General features: G+C 38.2%; 1 protein-coding gene across 1 annotated transcript in view; it reads right to left on the minus strand.

Moving 5' to 3' along the window:
* LOC134529546 (potassium voltage-gated channel unc-103) overlaps positions 1–18860 on the minus strand; it is a 408698-nt gene that overhangs the window by 365096 nt on the left and 24742 nt on the right. The gene's annotated exons all lie outside the window — the stretch shown is intronic.

Genomic DNA, 18860 nt, shown 5'->3' on the forward strand with positions numbered 1-18860 from the left:
TCCCTGGGGATTTCAGTGGTAATTTATTCTTCATTTCTAAAAAATGATATCTGTCATTAGAGCTGTCTTTGTTTCGATGTACTCTGTTTTCAGATATACATAATAATGCACAGTGGTTTCAGATATAGTTTTTTTTTTTTATTTAATGAATATAGTTTTTATATTATATTTAGTAGACTGTATTCTGCATTATAATATTATGTATGAAAATCTTGAAAATTATTTTTTGTAGTTTATTCATCAAGAGCACAATAAGATAATATTATATTTTTTATTTCTTAGTAGTCTTAATCAACAGCGCCATGTTCGTTTCAAATGTGTTTGTCACCTTTTGTTAATATACAATTTTTAATATATTTTGAATTGTTGAGAATAGCTCCAAATATTATGGAATGACTTGTCAATAATAGCAACTGACTTCTACAAAAAAAATTTTCTCTGTTAAATAATATTTAATTTGTGTTTATCATTGAATTTGTTTCTTTCAAAATGATTAAACTTTAATCATACTATCAATAAACACTATTTTATGGTCTTGAATAAATAAAAAATAGTGAAATTATAAACTATATAAAACATAATATTTTAGATAATATTTTAACATTAATAACCCGGCAACAGTGGTCACCATTTACTTTGTAATTCAATCCAAGCGAGAGCCAGGCTATGTATAGATACTTACTATGCCACTTTGCCATTTGCACCAAACCACACTGGTGCCCTCGTAGCCAAACCTTTAACTACTTCTCGGCTGTAGGCCAGGTTTCTGAACCACGCAACATTGCAACACGAAACCAACGCAAGATAACGACGGTCGTTTATGAAGCACGCAAGTCGCTAGACGTGTCCAATCCTATAACTTCACATTTTTAAACAAGATAAAACAAATTTCCACCCCGGATTTTTTTAATCATTCATATAAAATTATTAAATGAAAAGATTGTCAATAATTTATTTTGAATGTGTAAAAGTTTAACAAGATAAAATATGATGTACATATTAATATTAACATTGTGGCCTTCTATATATGTAACCTCTTTGTCTTTAAAAGTTTTCGGAACGTTCCACTTCAAATATGGAAGGTGTAATCGCAAGCCGAAACAAATAATTTAAAAGTTGGGCAATGCTTACGTTGCGTTTTTGCGTGTTGCGTGGTTTATAAACAAGTAATTGTAAACGTCGTTACTTAATTTTTTGCATTTTTCGCTTCTTGCATTTTTGCGTTTATTGCGTAGTTCATAAACGCATCTTTTAAGACCACGTCTGAGGAAATGATGAAAAGAAAATTATTAAAATTATAAATAAAAGAGTATTAACGTTAATGATGTCACACTCCATTCTAGGATCTCTGTCGACGAGATGAGAAAAAAAACGTGCGGGTGTAACTCAGTACGTGTGATAGAACTGAAACTTCTTTGGCAATTTAAAACTAGACTCGTAAGTATATCGTAAGGAGTAAAATGGCAGAGAGAGAGAGAGAGAGAGAAAAGAGAGAAAGAAGACATTTGTCTACATATACATGAATTAACAAAATTATTACTCACTTCTAAATAACTGCTCAGGATATCAATGGTGATTAATTTGCAATAAATATTACTCACTGTTGAAATAATCACACCATACAATGTTATATTAAAGATTTTCAGGACCGCATCTAGAGCATGACAACAATTCAAACTACAGTTTATACACGTTTAAAAAAGTAAATTAACTTCGAAAAAAATTATTCTCAACCAATATTAGGCTTTCATTTCTTTTTAAAGTATTTAAGTATCCTAAATTGTTTGTATTTATTACAAATTTGATTGAAATATAAATTAATAAACATGAATTAACAAAATTATTACTCACTTCAAAATAACACCTCAGGATATAAATATTTATTGATCAATAAATATGTATTAATTAACAATTAAATATTACTCACTGTTAGAAATACCATACCGAAAATAAATTTTGTTTAGTAAACATCAAAGCTAGTATTGATTATGATATATCATATTAATTTAATTTTATATTATGTATGGGTTAGATGTGTTCGAGTATTCTAATAGACTGATTTTCTAGTTCTGCAAATATCACCTTATCACTCAGTTATAGTGCAATAGATTCTGCCAATAGGCTACATAGACATACTGCAATGCATTCATAGGCACAGATAATGTTCTGCCGTCGAATGAATGCACAATGACAAAATGTCCGCCGCTCCACGACGCGAAAACTAAACGGCGCGGACCTAACTAGCGGTAATTCTTTTCATTACCATATTACCACAAAGAGAAAATAAAAACAAATAATATAACGCACGGAATTTGTTTAAACTTGTTTTAACTTGAAAATTCTTAGTTGAATTAAAATACTTACACACTCTTGGGCTCATGATTATAATGCGGTGTGTGATTAAGATAATCAAACAATAATTCGTGACAAATAATAACCCTGTCAAACTAAAGCATGAAAAGCATTTACAAACAAAAAATATTTAGTAACATAGTTAAAACAATTTTCATAAAACACTGTTTAACAATATTGATTTACACAAGTAATTAAATTATACGTACTTGAAATAATACCATTTTCTTGCAAATATTGCCCGTGACGCGGTGCACAACAATATTCTCAAGCCCCGTTGTGTTGCTCTCTGCCCAAATACATCCTTACTAGATGCCAGCAAGTCGGATGGCGTCAGGCGCAGGTACTTTCTCTAATATTTTCAATAAACTAGTTGTTCAGCTTTATTTTCAAATAAGTATAGTAGCCTTGGAAATTACTTTAGATCATAAATCATGTTTTAAGTTTTCAACTTATTTTTTTATGATGAAACTGCAGCTGAAGATAAACAGATAGAATTTTACCGGGTAAAAAAACGCGAACGTTTTCATTTTCTATAAATTATATTTCGAGGCATTATGTAAGGGTTATCAATATTCATTTTTTTGCCAACTTGAGTGTAGGTACAAATATGTTCTGTATATTAAAATAGGGCTTTTTCGTTTTGTCCACACTATATCTAAAATTAATTGAAATTTTGGCCAGTCTAAACAGTATGGTTTCCCAGGTCAAAAAAATCCAACTGTTGGTTTTAGAATGTATATATTTTTTCGGGAAATCTTTCCTGGAAAAACTGAATTCTTCCCGTCTCTCTCGCGGTAAACACCTTCGAGATAAGCAACTGCACAGTAAGAGTGTACCGAAGCGATGCAAACAGACCACTGGTTGCTTGCTCGATGGGTTCAGCATGCCCTGTCGCGCGACATGCTTCAGAATAGCGCAAGCCACAGCCCGAAAATAGCTTCAAGTGCTGGGCTGCAGGTCTGCCTGATCTGCCATGCTCGGCAGTCCATGTGAACAGGGTGAGCTGCTCCCACGGCTCTAAAAGGACCTTGGCGGATGTAATGCTGACGTACATGACCAGAGGAAGGACAATGGACCAGTCACCAGACGTCACTACCAGCAGAAGAACCATCAGTATAGAGAACATACTAACCAGCTCTGAGTGACGCACCTCCAGCCCAGTTCATTGTAGACATTCTGTATCTGCAGGTTCATCACGGAAAAGTAAGTTGAAAACATGTAAAACGACTTACGGTGTAAAGTACTTCCCAAATAATTTGATGGAAATAATCTGGTCTAACATCCTTATTTACCATATATTTTTAGGACGTCTTGTCACCTAAAATGTTTTCAATAAAATTGATTTAGCAGTGATTGGTTTTGCTGTGATTGTAGAGATTTATTCAGTTAAACATTCCCCACATTCTCAGTGCTCCATTACAAATAATTCCTCTATAATCGCAATAAACAAGTGCTTCAAACGCGAACACAGCCTTGAAAAACACTTTAGACCATAAATCGTAAATATTTTTTTCAAAATATTTTTGCGTGATGATTCTGCAGCTAAAGTTTTTCAGTGTAATTCTGACTTTACGAAGTGGATAACAAAATACCCTCTCCGCCATAACCACCAACTCAGTTTCAAAAACGTTAGGGAGGAAAACTCTCTTTTATCAAAAGCGATACGGCAATGAAGACATCTGCTAAACTGTGCACCACAACTTTTATATTTCAAATGTTTTTTGGACATACGCTATTGCTGACTACACTGTATATGATAAACGTTGCAACTATTGTGTCCCAGGTAGCCTACTGTGCTTGTGTGTGCTATAGTCGTTGTATTGTCCAGAATATATGTTTACTCACGATGTTGGTTTACCTGTGCGTCTCTGTGGTGTGTTGTCTCAATTATCAGTTTAATACCATTGCTGGGTTCGTCTGTTTGTCGCTGTGTAATCCAAGGTCGGATTTTGCCTTTATTTACTGTTATTTTTTCAACTTTGTCGTCGTTGTCAGGCCACTGTGTTCGTCTGTTCTGTGACTTATTTTTCTATTTACTTCAACGGAATTCTATGTGCAGTCTATACATACAAATAATGACACCGGCTGATTTTGGCTTGTTTTCTATAGGTTTGGATATTCATATTTTTGGCACCATTATTTAGGTTCATTTATGACATAAAGAGTAACCAGCAATAGTGGTAGTATTTATTGGCCTGTCCTTCGGTTGGGTGCTGAGTGTGGATTCATATTATCGGTGCCCGCCATCTTGGATTGTGACGTCATAGTGACAATCTTGGATGACCTTGAACTTGACATTTGACTTTCGCCCCCGAGACCATCTTGAATGACCTTGATCTTGAACCCGTATTCCGTCTAGTAGGTAATCGAGTGCCCCACTCCCGAAAGTTACACTTTCCCTTGCGGTAGCATTGCCATCGAGTATACCACCCCTGAATGTTGCACTTTTCGTTACGGTTGCATCGCTATCGAGTTCCACATTCCCAAATATTTCATTTATGGTTACTGTTACATCACCATCGAGTGCGTCACTCCCCAACATTGCACTTTTCATTATGGAACTGAAGATTTTATGGTTCAGAACCTATAGTTCTTGATCTAATATTACTCAGGGATTCTTGATCATATATTAAGTGAAAGGTATACTTAGTAAGTTGGTCCATACGCTTGCAATTGTTTATATCCATACAATAGGTGTGGCAGTTCGGGAAACTCTTGTCTTGTCTGCTTGAAATAGTTCATATTTGTTTTGAAAGCTATGAGAGGTGTTGACGAAGGCCTCGAGGTTTTGATACACTTGGTCTATAAGTCTCGCGTTGCTCAAGGCTTGTTTGAAAGGAATGTCAACTATCGAAAAAGAAGGTCTGGTGGTTCGGATATGTTTGGTCTATACGTCTGAAAATTGACATTACTTAGTTGAAAAGAATTACACGTATCGAACAAACAGGACTCTGTGGTTCGGATTCGCATGGTCTGATTGCTTGTATTTTAGTAGTCATAAGGCACATCGAATACAGCCTCCATGGTATGCATAGTGAGGAACATTTTTAGTAGGGCGATTTTATTGTACAGAGCCTTGTTTTCAGTGAGGATGTTTAATCAAATAAATATTTATATGCTGAAATAAACATTTTTTCAGCTATCAAAGGTCAAAACAATGACTAAAATCGATCGAATCAATTAATATATTAATGAATGCTTTTTTTGATTATTTTTGGGAGTTTTTCCGAGTTTCTAGCTCGATAATTACAGCATTTAAATATGGTAGCCAAAGTGAATCACACAATGGCGGATGTCATGGAAATTAATACAACTGCACTCTAGCGGGTAAAATTAAATAAATATGATGCCAGTGCACTCTAGCGGACGATGTGTGCACTAACACTCCTTATAGCTGGTACTGAAATCAAATGTGGTGGACATTACATCATTTAAGTTAGTGACCTCAAGCAGACGAAAACAATATGGGAGCTATGTCGTTAGAATCGAAGAAAGTGCCTGTGATGTCGGAATCCAATATGGTATGCTCCAGCAGACTAAAACAAGATGGTGGCTCCGACATAAGAATCCTAGATGATGACCTACAGCAGACGGAAACAAAATGGCTTACATGGCATAATTTAAGATGTCGAAATTCAAGATGTCGGAATGTTCTACCATAAAAGAAAAGTGCAACATCAAAGCGTTAGTGGCCCAGTCGATGGCGATGTTACTGTAGGGAAAATTGTAACATTAAGAAGTGGGACACTCGATGTCGTGATGGTATAATTCAAGAAGGCGGAATACATTATGGTAATCGAGATCGAATGTCAAGGTCAGTAGTCAAGGTCAAAGTTCAGTCAATTTCAATAGTCAAGTTCAAAGTTCAATCAAGGTCAAATGAGAAGGTTAACATAAAAATTTAAGGGCAAGGTCAAGGGTCAAGTTCAAAGGTCGAAGTCAAATTTCAGGTCAAGTCAAAGGTCAAAATAAAATGTCAAGATCAATTTTAAGGTGAAGATCAAGATTAAAGTTCGCGGTCAACGGGTAAGGTTACTGTCAACCACGATGCCTCCCCAGGTACACGACTGGCGAGAGACGAGAAACTGCAGCAAACTGAAGGAGTCCCGGGGCCAGCAGTCGTTATTTATAACATTAACTATGGGTGAGGGTGTAGGGGGTCAGGCAATAATGTGGTGGTGGGGAGATGACTGCTAGAAAAAAAAAAGAGGGTGAGAGATTTTCAAGATAGCAGTCAATATGGCTGACAACGTCGTGGATGCCTCGGTAATAAATACTACTACTGCACGCTAGCGGGTAAAAAAAATAAACTAACAAAGGATAGCAAAGTCTAGCAGACGAAAACAAATGGCGGATAAAAGATGACCACCATGACGTGATACTGGTTGACGTAATATATTCCCTGACGAAAGTGGTGGGAAGTCAGTCTGCAAGTGACCTCTGTGGAGGAGGGAGCCATCGCCGTTTGTTTTAACCCTCACAAGGTTCAAACTGAGTACTCCAAGCTTCATAAAATAATTTAATTTTTATTTAAAAAATTATTGAATAATATTTATAAAATATATATTTTTTCCCAGATTGTCTACATTAAAATTTACAGATTTTCAAGATGTCGGATGTGAAATCATAATCCTATATAGATGAATTAAAGATGGCGGAAGATTTTAGAATCCAAGATAGTGGATGTGATGTCAGAATAACAAAATGACAGAATTCAAAATAGCAGCTGAAGTCAAGATCAAGTTCATGGCGGCTTCTGATGGAGCTTTTAAGGAAAATTGCCCCTCTTTGAGGAAAATTGCTCTTCTGTGAGGAAAACCACCCGTCTTCCAGGAAATTTGGCCTTCCAGATTTTTTGAGGGGAAAATGGGAAACGTTTCCTCAAAACAGGAATTTTTCCCTTAAAATAGGGAATTTTAATTTTTCTGATTTTATGATGTAATTATTCCAATAAAAACTGGAATTTTTTCCAAATTTTTGCAGAAAAAATAGGGCCATTTTAGACGAATTTTGAGTAATTTCTTGGCAACTTTTGTAGTTCAAGGTCAATGTCATCCAAGATGGCCGCGTTACGTCATAATCAAAAATGGCTGACCGACAATCCAATCCTCACTCCTACTCCTGGGCTCGAAGCAACATTTATGTACTACTAATATCGTTGTAAAATACTCCCAAGCACTTTGAGTACTAAAGAGTAATAAACCATTAAAAATTGGTGACATTTTACTGGGAAACAGTTAAAACTACTATGTTATTTATCTGGTTCAGTAAAATTACTCTAAATCGCAGTAGGTTTTTGTTGTTTTATATGTCAAGAGTTAGTATTATCAAACATAAATTATGTGAAAAAAATATCACTTAAAAAGGGGGTTGTCTGTAAAGTCGGTTTACGGATGATAATTTTACGTGATAACGTCATAAGTAGAGACCCGGAAATTTTGCGGATTCTTCTGGCCTCAGGATATAATTCAAAGTTAAAGGTGTGCTCGACCCATGTTTACTTTCCCATTGGTTGATTTCTTAGCGAGAACATTTTTAACCTTGTTATTTGGCACTACCTGATTCGCTTATTTCTCTCCTAGCTGGGAATCATTGGCTCACGGTCGTAGACGGGCGTGTCCAAACAACTGCGTGCCAATCATGAACACAGTGCGAGAGTGTGAAGGTTTGCATTCTAGCTTGCGACTAAATCAATCCGCGAAATTTCCGGGTCTCTAGTCATAAGAAAACATTGATGGAAAATTGCATACTTTTTAATTTTTAAATATTATTTACAGTTTTTGCAAATTTAATTAAAATAATTTGTTTGAATATAATTACGAACAATTAGTTAAAAAAAACCGTCTTAACCTGTTTTATATTATAGAAGATTTTCTCGCACGGTGGTTGGTCGGTTCTTGCACGCTCGGCTCAGGCGGGACGTGGCAATTTTTCGTGCGTGCAGCCGGCGTTCATCGATTTATAAGAGGTTATCACGTGAAAATTTAATTGAATTGTAGGTATGTTTTCAACTCTTACATGAATTAAAGAAAGGATATTACTGATGTTTTACATATTAAGTTGCACAGACAAAATGTATACTTTTTATGAGAAAATGTGTACAAGCTGGCCAAGCTTGTGTATTTGCCTCAGACATTTCAAGCCTCGTCTGTGAATCCAGGCCACTGTGATGAGACTTGAGGCTCGGTCTCAAACACCTTGTTGATTTTTTTTTTTTAATTTTATCATTAATTTATTTAATAGGTAATTCTAAAATTCTAACTTGATACCACCCTTGCATTTGTTTTTTTGCCACACATACTTTCAACGTATATTCACTAACTGTAATATCATGTGAGTTGAAATACGTATAAGTAATGATAATTACAAGGACTTGCGCACCTTTTAACACTAAGTAATTACCTGTTGAAAAATTTTGTGGCAGAAAAAAAATGTAAGGGAGGTATCAACTAAAAATTTAGAACTTCCTCTAATATAAAAGTAATGACAAAGAAATTATAAAATGGCGTGTGAGACAAAACTATAAGCACTGCTTCAAGCGCCTTCGCCTCTTCCAGCTTCTAAGAATATTCCACATTCAGGCGAATATCTTTAGCATAGGCTCTACCCGTACTGGATAGTATTTGGACACGCGTGGCCACATAAAAAACATCCGGTATGAATTTTACTAGGATATCACAATTTTTTATGACTTCCATAAAACGACCACTAAAGGAAAATCAAAATTTCTACGTTTCGTTTGCTTAAAATTATGGTGTATTTGTTTGAAACTTGATTTCGTTTATACAGCTAAAGTTATTCTTAGTATGTAATGAAATTAAATTGAACCAATCTTTAAATTTAATTAGTATTGTAAAGTAAACCAAAATATTTTATTAAAATTTTGAAGTGAATTGTGGTAATATTTTTGCTGATGCTTTAAAATCTATTTCATGTAATATTTTCAATAAAAACGTTATGAATAATTTGGTTTTATTAATATATTCATATTAGAACTTTTTTGATTAATACATTTTCTATGTTTTTGCTAAAGAGTCATTTGTTTAAATATTGCAAAACCATAAAAAAATTATTTTATTCGATTAGTCTAAATAGTGAAATGACAACCAAAACTCCTTAATTTTGTGCAAAATGACAAAGACAAAACTAAACCCGTAGAAAGTCTAAGTATGGTAACATGGAAGAAATACAGTTTGTACTATGTTGGAAAAGAAATTCCGGAAATTACCCATCAGAATTGAAACTGTGGCCTTAGAACGCGGAAAACGTTTTTGCTGCCGGCAAAGCCTGGCTCGCTTAGTTCAACCAAACATAAGCCTACAGGACTGCGTTCTAAAATGTTAATCTGTGAGAAAACTACAGTCGTTGAACATCCCTAAAACTTCTGATCAGCCCTCTGATGGGGCTTTTCAGGAAAATGGCCTCTTTGAGGAAAGTTTCTCACCTCCGAGTTAAATTGCCCTCCTCAAATGAAATTTTGGCCTCTCCAGATTTTTTGAGGAAAAAATAGGGAACTATCCCATCCACCGGGGATTTTTCCTTTTTATTTTTCATATGTTTGTTTTTTTACTAAAAACTGGACATTTTGGCGAATTTGGCAAATTTTTGGCAAATTTTGTGTCTTTTGGCAATTTTTGGAAAATTTTGTTGGCCAATGTCAAACGGTCAATGTCATCCAAGATGGGCGACGTGACGTCGCAATCCAAGATGGCAGACCGACAATCCAATCCTCACTCCTACTCCTGGGTTCAGAGAAACATTTATATACTACTGATATTGTTTTAGATTATTATTTTTTACAAACTTTTAGGACATACGCCATTGCTGGTAACACTGCATGCCATAGATACATGTCAATAACGGACAAAAATAATGAATACGCAAACACAATAAAAACCAGCCAAAATCAGTATTAAATAGCATTGACCTCATACAGAATTTCGTGGAAGGAATTAGTCAGAACAAATGTCACAGCACCAACGAGCACAGTGGGCTGCCTAAAACAAAGTATTTGCGACGTTTCGGGAACTGCGCTGTTCTTACCATCGGGCTACAACAGCAATGCCGTCTGTTCAAAAAACAAAACAAAAAAAAACATTTTGAATCAAACTTTCCCATTGCAAGGATCGTCAAAGGACTTTTATTAATATTACTATAGAATTAGTGACATTTTTAATACAAGTAGTAAACATAACAAGTTGTGAATAAATGTGTAACAATTATAACTTTTTTTAATAATCTAGAGCCATTTACATTGGTTAAAAATCTTAATCATAAAGATATTTTGAAACATTTAAGCTTTATTAGTTTACATATTTATTTTATATATACCATATTTGTTTCTGTTAAAGATTTTTTTTTAAACAAAAACAACTTTTAATATGAATTTTGTAAATCTATATCTATGTGTATTTTGTTTTGTTCGTGTTTTACCTTGATGTAATTCATGTGCATCGGTGTATGTCTTGTGTTAATGTGTATTTTCGGTTGTTTTGTGGAATTATATTTAAATTTTTTTTGTGTGTGTTTCTATTATTGGCTTACCACTGTTGTGTGGTACAGTAAAACTAATAAATAAATAAATAAATAAATAGCTACAGATATCAGTCGGCACAGCGGCGGGCAAACCCACTCGCACAAGACAGAACACGAGCTGAGGGTCACTTCCCGTCATCACTCCAGGCTGTGAGCCACGACCGGCTCTGTTCTGGTTCCTCTGCGCTATTGTTCTGGTACGCACCAATCACTTCTCTGTCTGCGACACGTAATAGAACACAAACACTGTCGCAGTGATCCTTTCAACTTGTGTTCAGTCATAAGTAGGGACCGGAAAAATTCGCGGGTTCAATGACCTGTAGGATGAACTCCATAGTTATACGTAGAGACCGGAAAAATTCGCGGGTTCAATGACCTCCAGGATATACTCCAATATCCTCTACACACTCGGGCAAATGCCAACTGTTCATTGGCTGCTGACTTGTGAGTCGTCTCGACTGTGTGGCCTGTGATTCGACACTTCTATGAGTGAGGGAATCTAATTGGCCCTCAGTCCTCCAGATTAACAGTGAACCAATGACAGAAGCAGCACTAAGGTATAATTATTTGAATTTTAGCATAACACGAAATGAACCCGCGATTTTTTCAGGTCTCTAGTTATACGTACTCTCGGTCAAATGTCACCCACCCATTGGCTGCTGTCTTGTGAGACGCCCCAACGTAGCAGCCTGTGATTCGATAAAGCGTTGGTTGGGTGTTTCTCATTGGCCCAGAGTCATCCAGGTAAGTTGTGAGCCAAAAGCAAAGGCAGCACTGAGGTATAACTATTTGTATTTTAGCCTATCGCGAAATGAATTCGCGAATTTTTCCGGTCTCTAGTCATAAGTCACAGGTGTAGCCTCAATTAACTTCACGGATTCACTTCTCTCCGCACTGGACCCAACTTGCCTTTGCATGATCAAGATTTTAAGAGGCCCGCCTAGTCAGGGCTGTATTTGTGTTGGTGTGGCGAGATGATAAGTGCGACGCTTGCTGGTGCTTCTAGCGCGGTATCGCCTCTGAATTGGTACCATAACATTACACGGTGGAGAAATTAAGATAAAGGTGTAATGCAAGTCCCTTGAGTGTTTTCAATAATCTCTTCCGGGCGTTTCATTACTAAAAAAAAAATACTTTGAAAACACGAATTTTAACCATTTTCACTCTTCTAAAAATACACTTTAAAAATAAATCCGGGAACAGAACTACTCATCCGCCCACGGCGTATTCTTAAATGATTTTTGAAAACAGACCCCGTTCGGAAATCTTGAGCGATTTTTAAATGGAGTGGTTTCTTCTGAAGCTCTGCGCACCGTAGCTGTACCCGGGTAGGCGGGGGCCTTAGGGAAACAAGGTCGCATCCTTTAGCGGGTTACGTGATTGGGTGACCACTTCTTCTCCTTATTTGTAACTGACTCAGGGTTGTCAGAGACATGTGAAAATCCCTGTAGACCATTCATCAAAGTGAATCAGATGTATATGCGTTTCAAGTCTACTTTGCTAACAACTGAATCCACGGAATAATCATGGCTCTAATAAAAAGAACGTACTTGCCATAGTTAGGGCCAGGCATTTTTCGCGAATAAATCTTAACGCCTATTAGACTGCAACAAGGTATACCCGCACCAGTGGTTTCTCCCTTGTGATTGGTGGCCGTCTGCGGGAGAAGTCATTTCCTAATTTGACCGAGCCACTCAGGACGCGTTTGCTTCCACACTGAACTACTGCGATTGGTGTTGCAACAATCGACATGCGCCTGAAAGAAATTCGCCCAATCACGAAACACAGACGATGCTACAGTGTTTTAACTTATAACTAGAGACCTGAAAAATTCGCGAATTCATTCGCGATAGACTAGAATCCAAATACGTCTGCCTTTTTGCAGCTTGACTGATTGGGCCACAGTTTATCTGAAAGACTCTGGGCCAATTAAAAACCTTCAGAAAAAGAAGTAACGAATCACGAGCATCCCAGTTAACAGGTGTCACGAGTCAGCAGCCATTCAGCATGTGATATTTTCCCGAGTGCATAGAGGTTCATGGAGTATATCCTATAGGTCATTCAAATCGCGAATTATTCCGATCTCTACTTATAATTAATCTCGGAATCTTTTCGCGAAATACGCATGGCCCTAGCCATAGTCACATTTTATTTGACGACAGGCTAGGTTTCAAGCTATTCTTCGTTTGAGAGACACTTTGTACCGATTCTCGGGTGATTTGATTCACTTCGAAAGATAAGAGCCCAAACAACAAGTATGTGAAAAAACACATGGTCAAATCGTGATAATTCATAACCGTAGTAGGTAGCATGTGGCAGGGGCCAATGAATGTACGATCCGGAACTGATTATTTATAGGTTCATGGAATCCAACCTGACATCAGGAACTAACACGGTACCGTGCCGAGACTCCAAATGCTCATACGTGAATAAGTCAATGTGTTTCGTTGATTGGCTGCTGGTACATTTTACCTTCCATCCGGATTGCAAATGGTTGGACAGTATGAGTGTTGTTATTTTCTTATTGGCTTCTTGTCCTTCAGAGCATGTCAAAGAAAAAATGAATAGAGAGACAGAAATTTCGCGATTCGTTTGGCGTCAGGCTAAACTTCAAAGCCTTGTGTTGGCTCTACCAACGTTTGCTTCTACATTGGTTGACTTCGTAGTGAGAACCATTTTGTTATATTTAATCTGCACTACCTGATTCGCTCACTTCTCTCCTAGTTGGGCATCGTTGGCTCAATTTAATTACAATAATGTGCAAAAGAACTAAATATTTGAAGCAAAATAATTTAGGACATTTTCCCTCTGATTTGCAACCGACACTCGTTCTGGGCTTATCTCAGCCAAAGAGTAAACACACTGCAACACAAAAGACCTATAATAAATATATCATGAAAAAAAATTATCTTTCATCCATTAAAGTAAGATTCAATTACAGTGGATACCAGTCCGTCTTGGCACAAAACACTTATTTTCCAGACAAAACACCTTCAGGGGCATGTATATTTCCGAAAAGATACCTATAGGGACCAGCTGTGGTGAAACACAGTATGTAGCATGATCAGTGTGTTGTGGTTAGTTGAGTTTCTTTCAGGTACACACCTACTGTCGACACGCGAATGATATCAATTTTTAGCGCAAACACGCACCTCCTAATGACCCAGCCAATTATGACACTTTGCTTCGATTGCAAAAAAAAAGCCGCCAATCACAAGGAAGAAACCGACAGCGCTGGAAAACCTTACTGCAGGCTAATGCGCAATCAGAAATTACCTACGAGAAATACCTGTCCCTACTCATTATCTACAGCCATGATCCAGTAATAAAGCTACGACTATTTCACGGATACATTTCGCTCCAAGCTAGACTCAAAGTGCTAATCTATATTCAAGCATTTCATTGGTCACTATCAAGGTGACATGTTTTTGTGGGCTACACGTGATTGGTAGGGACTGGAAAAATTCGCGATTTGAATGACCTCTAGGATGGACTCCACGATCCTCTATGTACGCGGGAATATTACACCAGCTCATTGGCTACTGACTCGTGACACCTGCTAACTGGGATGCTTATGATTAGAGTCCCGGAAATTTCGCGGATTCCTCTGGCCTCAGGATATAATTCAAAGTTAAAGGTGTGCTAGACCCATGTTTACTTTCCCATTGGTTGATTTCTTAGCGAGAAAATTTTATCCTTGTTATTTGGCACTACCTGATTCGCTTACTTCTCTCCTAGCTGGACATCGTTGGTTCACGGTCGTAGAGGGGCATGTCCAGATAACTGCGGTCCAATCATGAACACAGTGCGATAGTGTGGATGTTTGCATTCTAGCTTGCGACTAAATGAATCCGCGAAAATTCCGTGGCTCTACTTATGATTCGTTTCTTCTTACGTTGAGGGTCATTCATTGGCTCACAGTCCTTCAGGCAAACTGTGTTCCAATCACTGAAGCGGCAATAAGTTACACGCACTTGGATTCTAGCCTATTGCTAAATGAAACTGCAAATTTTTCCTGTCTCTAGTGATTGGGTAACCACATGTATACCTTGTTTATACCTGGTTCAGGGTCCACAAGGGCGTGGCAAGAGCCCTGTCGTCCAATCATTAGGGACTCGCAAAATTTGCGGTTTCGCTGACATTCATGATTGAATACACATTTCTCTGAACACTCGGGGAAATAGCGCCATTTCATTGGCTGCTGACTTGTGAGTCGTCTCAACTGGTTTTACTGTGATTCGATACTTCTTTGGTTGAGGGTTTCTCATAGGCCCAGTGTCGTCCAGGTGAACAGTGAGCCAATAGCAAAAGCAGCTTAAAGGTATATGTATTAGAAATTTAGCCTATCGCGAAATGAAACTGCGAAATTTCCAGTCTCTACCAAACATCAACGTGCAGAAGATTATGTGTGAAATGGTTTTGCTTCTGGGTTCTAGGCGCGATGGGAGCGGAGATTTCGCTGACGTTACGGTTGACCTTGCAGTTACCAATCTCAAGGTAGCAGTTAGATGTATATGTGTTTTAAGAATACTTTGCCACCCAATGAATTCGTATTGTAATCTTGAATATATCCTTTTAATATTCCATTAAAATGTATACTATTATAACCTACACATTCCAGCCTCTCCGCAAATAGCGTCGCGAATCATGCATGTCTCTAAACAGAGGTTTGGTTACGAAAGACAGCAGATGTGAACATCCAACTAAAAAGCAAATATCTGGGTTGTTTCGTAACGACGCAAGGCCGGGGAGTTGGGGGCTCACAGCCTCACACTCCCTCAGCCCCACAGTTCCACACCCTACCCCTACTACTCCAAACCCCCAGAAATCCATACCCCCACAGCCCCATAACTCCACACCTCCATAGTTCCAAACCCCCACAGGCCCACAACTCCACATCAACACAGATCCACGCCCCCACAGCCCCACACCCTCGCAGCTCCACATCACCAAAGATCCACGCCCCCACAACTCCACACCCTCACAGCTCCGTACTCCCATAGCTCCACACCCTCTCAGCTCCATATCACCAAATATCTTCACCCCCACAGATCCACACCCCCGAAGCCCCACACCCCTGAAGCCCCACACCCCCAAATCCCCAAAACTCCACAGCTCCATACCCCCATATCCCCACAAACCCCATTGCCCCACTGCCTCACTGCCCCACTGTCCTGCAGCCCCCAGGACGGAACTGGGCTGGGGTTGTGACCTCTCGCCCGCCGGAATCAGTAACGCGGCGCTCGCGCTATTGATCGCTGTCCGCCCGTCTCTCTGCGCTAGCCACGTGACTTCCCTCGCCCACTGGGGCTGCCCATGCCGCAAAAACACGTCCCCATGCTGCCTCGCTGGCCACTGGGGTCACTCACCTCCAGCTGGACCCCGCAGTCTCGCCTCAACGCCCCCAGCGCGTCGTTTGTTGCGACATCCGAACTTTTAACAATACTTCTTGGGTCATGGTCTGAGGTTGCTTGGCTTGTCGGTTCCAGCACTATCGCTACCCTGAAGATGGCCAATGCGCTCTAAACCGAAACTTCATTGGATCCTTCGCCTTCGACGCGGCTAGAACCCACGAGCCAAGCACCTCGAGCCAAACTTCTGTTTAAACATCAACTACTGTTACGACAGTGTTGCTGCAAACAAAATTGTTTATTTTGCATGTTTATGTACTGTAAAAGTAAGCTTGCGCTGCCATTAAAAATAGTGCAGCATCTTTTTTGAAGAAAGTTTGTATGGCTTTAAAAAAAAAGTTTGTTTTATTAGCCAAATTATTGTGACCTCCAAGAAATATAAGTGTCCACATAAACTAAATATACAAAAAACCTAGCGATAATCACACCCATATTTTAATAATACCATTGCTTTATTGTTGGTTTAGATAAATTTTAACACATAATTAGTTTGGATGATTTTTTTACACTTTATGTTAAAGAAAGTAGTTTTACATTGTACGTTTTCATTGGCTACTGACTTGTGAAACGTCTATGTTTGGTTGCGTGTGGTTTTTTACTTCTTGGTTGAGGATTACTCATTCGCTGAGAGCCATCAAGATGAAATGTGGGCCGACCGCAGAAGTTACACAAACGTGAAGAAGTTTTAGTTTCAGCCTACTGCAAAAGGAATACGCGAGTTATTTCTGTCTCTGTTCATGACTATGAGCCTGCGATATTGGCGTCACATCCCGGATACAGGGTAGCCTGCAAACATTGAACTTTTCGATAAGCTTGACCGTCCTCAAGAGTTGTGTGACTCGCTGTGGAATACCAGAAGCCAATGGAAACACGCCACCGCACCACGTGGAACTTGGGTGGAAGGCAGCATGTGGCAACAGCCCTTAACAAGGGACACCAACAGTTAATGCACGAGGTAACAGCCGCTGCCTCACCCCTAGAAACGAGATTAATGCTTGTGATTTCCACTTAATTCCGTTTTTTTTTTTTTAATCAATTACCACAGTATATTTCAGGAAGCTCTGTAACAAATGACAGTTATGCTTTATTTGTTGTATAATATATTATTAAATGTGTCTTAGAAACATTTTCAAAGAAATAGTGCCATTTCAATGGATATACAAACTGTAATTTAGTTATTTAATACATAAATTTCTGAAGCAGTTCTACTAGCAACTAAAACTATAAAGTTTTGTTTTGTGTAACGACAATCAGTCAATCATAAAGGGTGTAATAAAATTAATATACTCGTAAAATGTGAAATATTTTTATCATTCATTTTTATTATATATTTTGTAATAAACTTCATTGAATTTTGTACTTAAAAAATTAAAATTATCTGAGTAAATGTTTGTTCAAATTATGTTTCGTTAAATGATGCTTTTCAGTAATGTACGTTACGATAATAAAGCGTGTGTTGACTCACGTTTTGGTGTTATTTCGCTTTAATCACAATGAAAAATGGTCTCTGTTTGCGACACAGCGGTGATAAGTGTAATGAAAAAAGTTCGAGTAGTTAAAATCATACATTCCAAACGTAAGAGAAAGAAGAAGTTATGCTGTTTTGCTATCTTGACTACAAACGTATTCACCAGACATCACTTTCTCTAATCGTGGACATGTTGATCGGAGGTTTCCCTGGCCAGAGTATTGGCTATTTCTTGGCTGATTGGTTGTGGCCACGTCCGTTTAGATGCTTATGTGCCTGGCGTTTCGGCACGCCTTGTTGGAGCCATCTTCAATTACTATTAACAGAAGCCCGGAAAAATCCACGGATTCATTTCGCAAAATGCTAAAATCCAAACAAATGTCCCTTTATATTGCTTATGTGTAGGGGCAGGCATTTTTCGCGAAAATATCTGAACGCCTATTAGATTGCAACAAGGTATATACGTGCCTGTGATTTCTTCCTTGTGATTGGTGTCCGTCAGCGAGAGAAGTCGTTGCCTTATTTGACCGAGATATTCAGGACTCGTTTGCTTCCACATTGAATTACTGTGATTCGTGTTGTTACAATCGATATGTATCTGGGAGAAATTCACCCAATCACGAAACACAGGCGATGACACAGTGTTATAACTTTCAGTTAGTATCGAAATCTTTTCGCGAAATCTGCATGCCCCTACTTATGTGATTGGGTCACAGTTTATCTGAAAGGCTTTGAGCCAACGTAAAATCTTCGCTTGAAAAAGTATCGAATCGCAAGCTTCCCAGTTGGCAGTTCTCACGAGTCAATAGCCAATGAGCAGGTAGCACTTGCCTGAGCATGTATGAGGATTGTGGGGTCTAGCCTAGAGGTCACGGAAAGCGCGTAATTTTTCCAGTCTCTAGCTATTAATATCCGTTAATAAACAACAGTTGTTTATCGCCCTAGACGATGTCTGCAACGAGGCAATTCTGAAACGTTGGGCACTTTGCGCCTGTGGTTTCAACCCACAAACTAAGGAGCAGTTATCGTGGAAAAGTAGACATTTTTATACACTTCGATACAATTTGCTGATTTCGTTAACATAGCTTCGA

Source organism: Bacillus rossius, chromosome 2 (genome assembly GCF_032445375.1).
Source record: "Bacillus rossius redtenbacheri isolate Brsri chromosome 2, Brsri_v3, whole genome shotgun sequence".
NCBI classification, from domain to species: Eukaryota; Metazoa; Arthropoda; class Insecta; order Phasmatodea; family Bacillidae; genus Bacillus; species Bacillus rossius.